The following is a 6533-nucleotide window of genomic DNA, read 5'->3' as shown; positions in this document are numbered from 1 at the left end:
TTTCTCTCAGTACTCAGACCACCTACAACAAAAACAAATAGTTTGCTTGGAAAGCCAATTTAGCTGAGTTAATGGATTTTCTTTTTTTATTGCATAATCTATATTGGGAGAAAACGTAAGTAATAATTTCAAATTAACTGCAGATCATTCTCCCTTTACTTCAGGCTACCAACCATGGCTTGTTAGTATTTAGGTTAATCTGCTAGGTTATCTACAGTAAATGTCGTGTGCTCTCTGCTGCTGTTCTCCTTAGACCATGGAGTCAGCAGGAATGAAAAGAATTTTCATGTTTACGGATAAGTGGGTGTAATTGCTGAAGGATAATTTCTCACAAGGTAATTTGTTTAAGTTCTAAAATGGCTTGATAAGTAATTTCATTGCAGGGTGTGATCAAGGCATACATACCTGAAGCCCTGCTGCAAATTCTGCTACAGGCTGGATTAACCAATACATCTTCAACCTGAGGTAGGAGAAGAGTTAACGGGGAAGGAGTCATCATCCTGATTTCTACTTGGAAAAGTGAATATGGATATTGGGTGGAGAAGAATGATTTAATCTTGAAGTTTCTTATGGTCAATAAGCTTGCATTGTTGGTCCAGCTGAATAATGAAATATAATTATAAAAATAATTTTGTTAAGTGAAAATTTTGCTGCATTGGGATGAGTAGTTATGTCCTTGAAGACATAACTAGTGGAAATTACAGGGTGGTGGCGTGGAGATATCTCTCCATCAAAGGAGGTGTAATGTACTCCCTCCTTCCCCTGCCAGCCTGCTGGTCCCCCATGGCCAAGATATTACACGTCACGTGAAGTCATGGAAGCAGGTGATGGATGGCCGTATGAGCAGGTGGTGCTGGTTACGTGACCACTGATGCCAGGCAGACAATCTCTGAAGAGTATTGATAATGGCTGGGGGTCACCCACTTTGTAAAGACACTGCCCAGAAAAAGCTAATGGCAAACCAATTTGCCAAGAACAATTGTGGACATGGAAAGACCCCGATCTTCTATGTCATATGACATAGCACATAACAAACAAAAGAGTAGAAATTCCAGTTATTGGGAAGGCAAATGGCACCTTGGACTTTATTACATGAGGGTTTGAGTACAGGAAGAGTAAAGATACCCTAATGCAATGCTGTCTCAGTCCCTTGGGTTTGAGGACGATTTGCTTCCACTCTGGTTTTGTGGGATTTGAAATTGCTGATGAGGTTAATGTGGAACATGATAAACTCTTACACCAATGAGGCAGATGGACAAGCAGGTAGCCTCTGAGGTAAGGTGTTCTCTCGAACACTTATGTGTCTACTGTTCACCAGTTTAACTATTCACGAGCCAAAAATTCCTAGCAGTCAGTAAGGATGTTGTATGCATTCAGGAGGCTTTTAGAATTACAGTTTATTTAAATTATACGTTCATCCCACAACGTGGAGAGTAAAAATATTTCCATAATGACTCTGTTGCAATGTACAGGCATGTGAATTTATAAGTCGAATAGCTTGTAGAAAGAAGCTGTTCTGTAGTCTTCTGGTCCTGGCTTTAATGCTGCAGCTTGCCAGATGGAAGCAGCTGAAGTAGTTTATGTTTGAGGTGACTGGTGACCCCGATAATCTCCCAGACCTTCTTTCTGCACCTGCTGCTGTAAATGGACTCACTGGAGGGAAGTTCACATCTACCAATGCGCTGGGCTGTCCGTACCACTCGCTGCAGTGCCCAGCGATCAAGGTTGGTGCAGTTCCCATACCAGGTGGTGATACAGCCGGTCAGGATGCTCTCTATGGTGCCGCTGTAGAAGGTCTTGTGGATTGGGAGGCTCATGCCAAGCTTCTTCAGTCGCCTGAGGTGGAAGAGACGCTGTTGTACTTCTTTTTGCCACACAGCCGCTGTGTGCAGTCCAGGTGAAATCATCGGTGATGTGTATACTGAGGTGCTTGACCCTACTCGTCCTCTCAACTGCAGACCCATTGATGTTGATCGGGCCGAGCCTGTCTCCATTCCTCCTGTAATCCACAATCAGCTCTTTAGGTTTTTGGACTTTGAGGGAAAGGTTGTTATCTTGGCCCCACTGTGTCAGGGTGTCAACTTTTCCTCTGTAGGCTGTGGTCATAACTGCTAGAAATAAGGCCAATCAAAGTTGTGCATAGAGATGCTGCCTGGTCTGCTGCGTTCACCAGCAACTTTGATGTGTGTTGCTTGTGTCATCTGTCGTGGGTATAAAGGGAGTAGAGGAGGGGTCTCAGGACACAACCCTGGGGTGGGGAGCACCTGTGTTGAGGGTTAGAGGGGCAGAGGTGAGGGAGCCCATCCTTACCACCTGCTGGCAATTGATAGGCAGTCTAGGATCCAGCTGCACGAGGTGGGGAGCAGGCTGAGGTCTCTGAGCTTCCTGTCAAGTTTGGAGGGAATTATGGTGTTGAATGCTGAATCATAGTCTAGGAACAGCATTCTAACCTTTGCATCACTCTTCTCCAGGTGAGTGAGGATGGTGTGTAGTGCTGTGGCCGTGGCGTCATCGGTAGACGGTTCCGTCAGTAGGCGAATTATAGAAGGTCCAGTGTGGGTGGTAGTATGCTGCAGACATAATCTTTAACCAGGCTCTCAGGCATGCTACCTTGGTTTTCTTAGGTACGGGGACAAAGATGGATGATTTGAAACAAGAGGGCACGACACACTGGGAGTCCTTCCTTGAATCCTTTTCTTCATTCTGGCAGTTAACGCCTTTGTGCAACAGAGATTTGTTTCGTAAATGTGATTTTGGACATGTGAAATATGTGGCCAGGTCAACGTTGACATTTCAGTGCACTAGGTCCTCGGTGCTGGGTTGCTAACCTGGGAGAGGACACTGATGTTGGTTCAGTTTTTCTTCCAGTGAGCTTGAGGATACCATGCCTTGGGGTGCACTTCAAATGCTGTACAACACTTGGTCTCCTGAGTGAAGAAGGTATGCAAGTCAGATCCACTAGTCCTTCCGTGGATGTCAGGATTGCTGTATAAGAGGAGATTGAGTAGGCTAGGCCTGTATTCTCTAAAACTGAGAAAAATAAAGTTTTTTTAAACCTACATAATTCTAATAAGATTCAACAGAATGGGTGTCGGGATGATGAGTCTGGGACTAGGAGGTGTAATTTTGGGATAAGTTTATTTAGGGCTGTGATGAGAAGAAATTTCTTTCTGCAGATGGTAATGATTCTTTAGAATTCTCTATCCCAGAGGGTTCTGATACTCATTTCTTAGGCGCAAACGTTAAGAATGGGAAGGTCATAAAGCTCTAGGTTGCCCAGTATGATTTGCAGTTCTGGTCACTACAGTACAGGAATGATGTGAAAGGACTAAAAGGGGATCAGTTAAGGACCAGGGCTGGAGCCACTTGGCATGAAGAAATAATGGCCAGGCCGGTGTTGTTTGCTTTTGGATGGAGGAAATTGAGTAAATGAAAATTTTAGGAGGCTTTGCCTAGTGTGAGCATTCCTTAACATGGAGGTAATTAAATAGGGGGTATAAATTTAATAGCATTAGGAAGTGCAGAAAAAGTAGCCTGCTCCATTTTCCATAAGATCATGGCTAATTCAGTCTATCTGAGCCTTGAACATAATATATGACTCAATATTCCAGGATTCTTAGTTTGAGAATTTTAAGGATTCTAAACTCTTTGAAAGAAGAAATCCCGAGTCACGGTCAATCCCCTGTCCATAGACTGCATCCCTGGACACAGAACCAGATTCAGATTTTTAATCATTTACATATGTCATTAAATTTGTTGTTTTGTGTCAAAATGCAAGACATGTATGTCCAATACATAAAAATTACGACGTTACAATAAGAATAAAATAATTAATTAATGTTAAAGAGGAATAGTGAGGCTGTGTTCATGGGTTCATTGATTGTTCCGAAATCTGTTGGTGGAGGAGAAGAAACTGTACCTAAAATGTTGAGGGCGGACCTTCAGGTTCTTGCACCTCTTCTCTGATGGCAGTAATAAGAAGATGGCATAACCTGGACAGTGAGGGCAGCTAAGGAGAACATTTGGAATTTGATTGTTGCCCGCTGTTATTTGCTGGAAAATATATGAATTGGTTATGAATAAGTAACCTCCAAAAATATACAACTTATTACCATCAATGAGGATGATTCAGATGATTGGATTGCCAGCAACAGTCCAGCACCCCAATTTAGTACAAGAAGGCAATGTCAAGAAAGGAGAACAGAGAATAATAAAATAAATGTGTTTACTGCCCTGTTTAAGTAATAAGCCATGACTGATTTTTTTTTAATTGGAATGAGCAGATCTAATGATGCAATGTGTTTTTTTTTGCTCCAAAGTCATCCAGATTTGGGAATCTAAACCTCAGCAGATCGGTTTCCTAAAGGAGAGAAAAAGAGAAAAATCTAAAAAATCAGCTTCATTGTAATTATGGAGACACTATTTGCATGATTATATTTGCACTGGTGCAATATTATTCTTTTGCATATTAGAACATACTAAATTATAGCAAATATCTTGTTTGAGAGCATATTACAAATTTTCATGACTTTTGGAATTAATTATCTGCTTCAGTAGTAAGTCAGAAGGAACAATGAAGTCATGTGATCAGAAGGCCCAGTTAAATATTTGCTAACTGGCTGACAACAATGATAACCTTTTAAAGTGTGACAGGGCAGCAATCTTACCGATGATTAACATCATTTTAGCAGATGCCCAAGGTGAGATAAAGTTACACTTTAATAAATATTCTCACAGAAAGTTGGAGAGAAAAAACAATTGAAAGAAAGGACATTTCTGCAGTTGCTTGTTAGTATTTTAAAATTAATCCTTCACTTCCAGTCAAATAAATGATTGCTTAGGTCCCACAGTAGATTTAATGAATGTTTATAAAAGCTAAATCAATTTAAAACATTGACACATATTTAACTGAGCATTTTCATCAGGAAAGGATGTGTTAAATGGTATATTATAGAAGCTAAAGATGATCAAACAAATATGTAAATAACAATGATATTCATGACATGGTTTCTGTGCAAATCAAATGTTCTAACTGAGAAAACCTAAAAGGCCAGTCACAATAAAGGTCCCTTCCGACTTTGTAACTATTTGTTTTGCTGTTACGATGACAATATTTTCTGCATTTGACTGAAGAATGCACACAGCTGGCTCAGCAACAGGGCTGAGGAGTGATCATGGAAAAATAACTCATTATAGATACAGAATATTTAATTTATCTTGAAAAGGATGACAGATTTTTTTATGTTCTTAATTGACTTCTCTTCAATTGATTGCAATGCTCATTTTATGGTGATTGTCACATATTATAGTGTTACTGACAAACTCTCAAATTTTCACTGTAATTTATAATCAGCAATAATCACAACCATTTGTGTTGATGCTATGTTATGTACAGAATATTCAGCTTAAAGTCTTTAAAATGTCTAGTTGCAGTATGTATCAGAGTGTCTCAGATGCACTCTGACATATTGCTTTTAATATGATGTGACATTCCCACTTGGAATTTCCACAACTAAATGCCAATTCAGGTTTGGTCTAGTTAGTTTCAGCCAAAGAATAGACAAGTGAATTGTTGCAGATGTTGGAAACTTGAAAAACAAGCATTAAGTGGTGAAAATAATGGTTAGATATGTACATAACCATATAACAATTACAGCACGGAAACAGACCATCTCGGCCCTTCTAGTCCATGCTGAACGCTTACTCTCACCTAGTCTCATCTACCTGTACTCAGCCCATGACCCTCCATTCCTTTCCTGTCCATATACCTATCCAATTTTTTTTTAAATGACAAAATCAAACCTGCCTCTACCACTTTTACTGAGAGCTCGTTCCACATAGCTACCACTCTCTGAGTAAAGTTCCCCCTCATGTTACCTCTAAACTTTTGCCCCTTAACTCTCAACTCATGTCCTCTTGTTTGAATCTCCCCTATTCTCAATGGAAAAAACCTATCCACATCAACTCTATCTATCCCCCTCATAATTTTAAATACCTCTATCAAGTCCCCCTCAACCTTCTACACTCCAAAGAATAAAGACCTAACTTGTTCAACCTTTCTCTGTAACTTAGGTGCTGAAACCCAGGTAGCATTCTAGTAAATGTCATCTGTACTCTCTCTATTTTGTTGACATTTTTCCTATAATTCGGTGACCAGAACTGTACACAATACTCCAAATTTGGCCTCACCAATGCCTTGTACAATTTTAACATTACATCCCAACTCCTATACTCAATGCTCTGATTTATAAAGGCCAGCATACCAAAAGCTTTCTTCACCACCCTATCCACATGAGACTCCACCTTCAGGGAACTATGCACCATTATTCCTAGATCACTGTTCTACTGCATTCCTCAATGCCCTACCATTTACCATGTATGTCCTATTTTGGTTAGTCCTACCAAAATGTAGCACCTCACATTTATCAACATTAAACTCCATCTGCCATTTTTCAGCCCACTCTTCTAACTGGCCTAAATCTCTCTGCAAGCTTTGAAAACCTACTTCATTATCCACAACACCACCTATCTTA

The 6533-nt window shown here is 40.3% G+C and overlaps 1 long non-coding RNA gene across 1 annotated transcript in view; it reads left to right on the top strand.

Annotated features, from left to right (window-relative positions):
* The first annotated feature begins 266 nt into the window (after positions 1-266).
* The window catches only part of LOC134350472 (uncharacterized), a 40530-nt gene continuing 34263 nt past the window's right edge, over positions 267-6533 (top strand). Inside the window, exon 1 of the long non-coding RNA XR_010018904.1 lies at positions 267-335. This is a non-coding gene — a long non-coding RNA (uncharacterized LOC134350472). The remainder of the gene's footprint in view (positions 336-6533) is intronic.

Source organism: Mobula hypostoma, chromosome 8, assembly GCF_963921235.1.
Source record: "Mobula hypostoma chromosome 8, sMobHyp1.1, whole genome shotgun sequence".
Taxonomy (NCBI): domain Eukaryota; kingdom Metazoa; phylum Chordata; class Chondrichthyes; order Myliobatiformes; family Myliobatidae; genus Mobula; species Mobula hypostoma.
The sequence above is the reverse complement of the archived record's forward strand: the minus strand, read 5'-3'. Positions and strand labels throughout refer to the sequence as shown.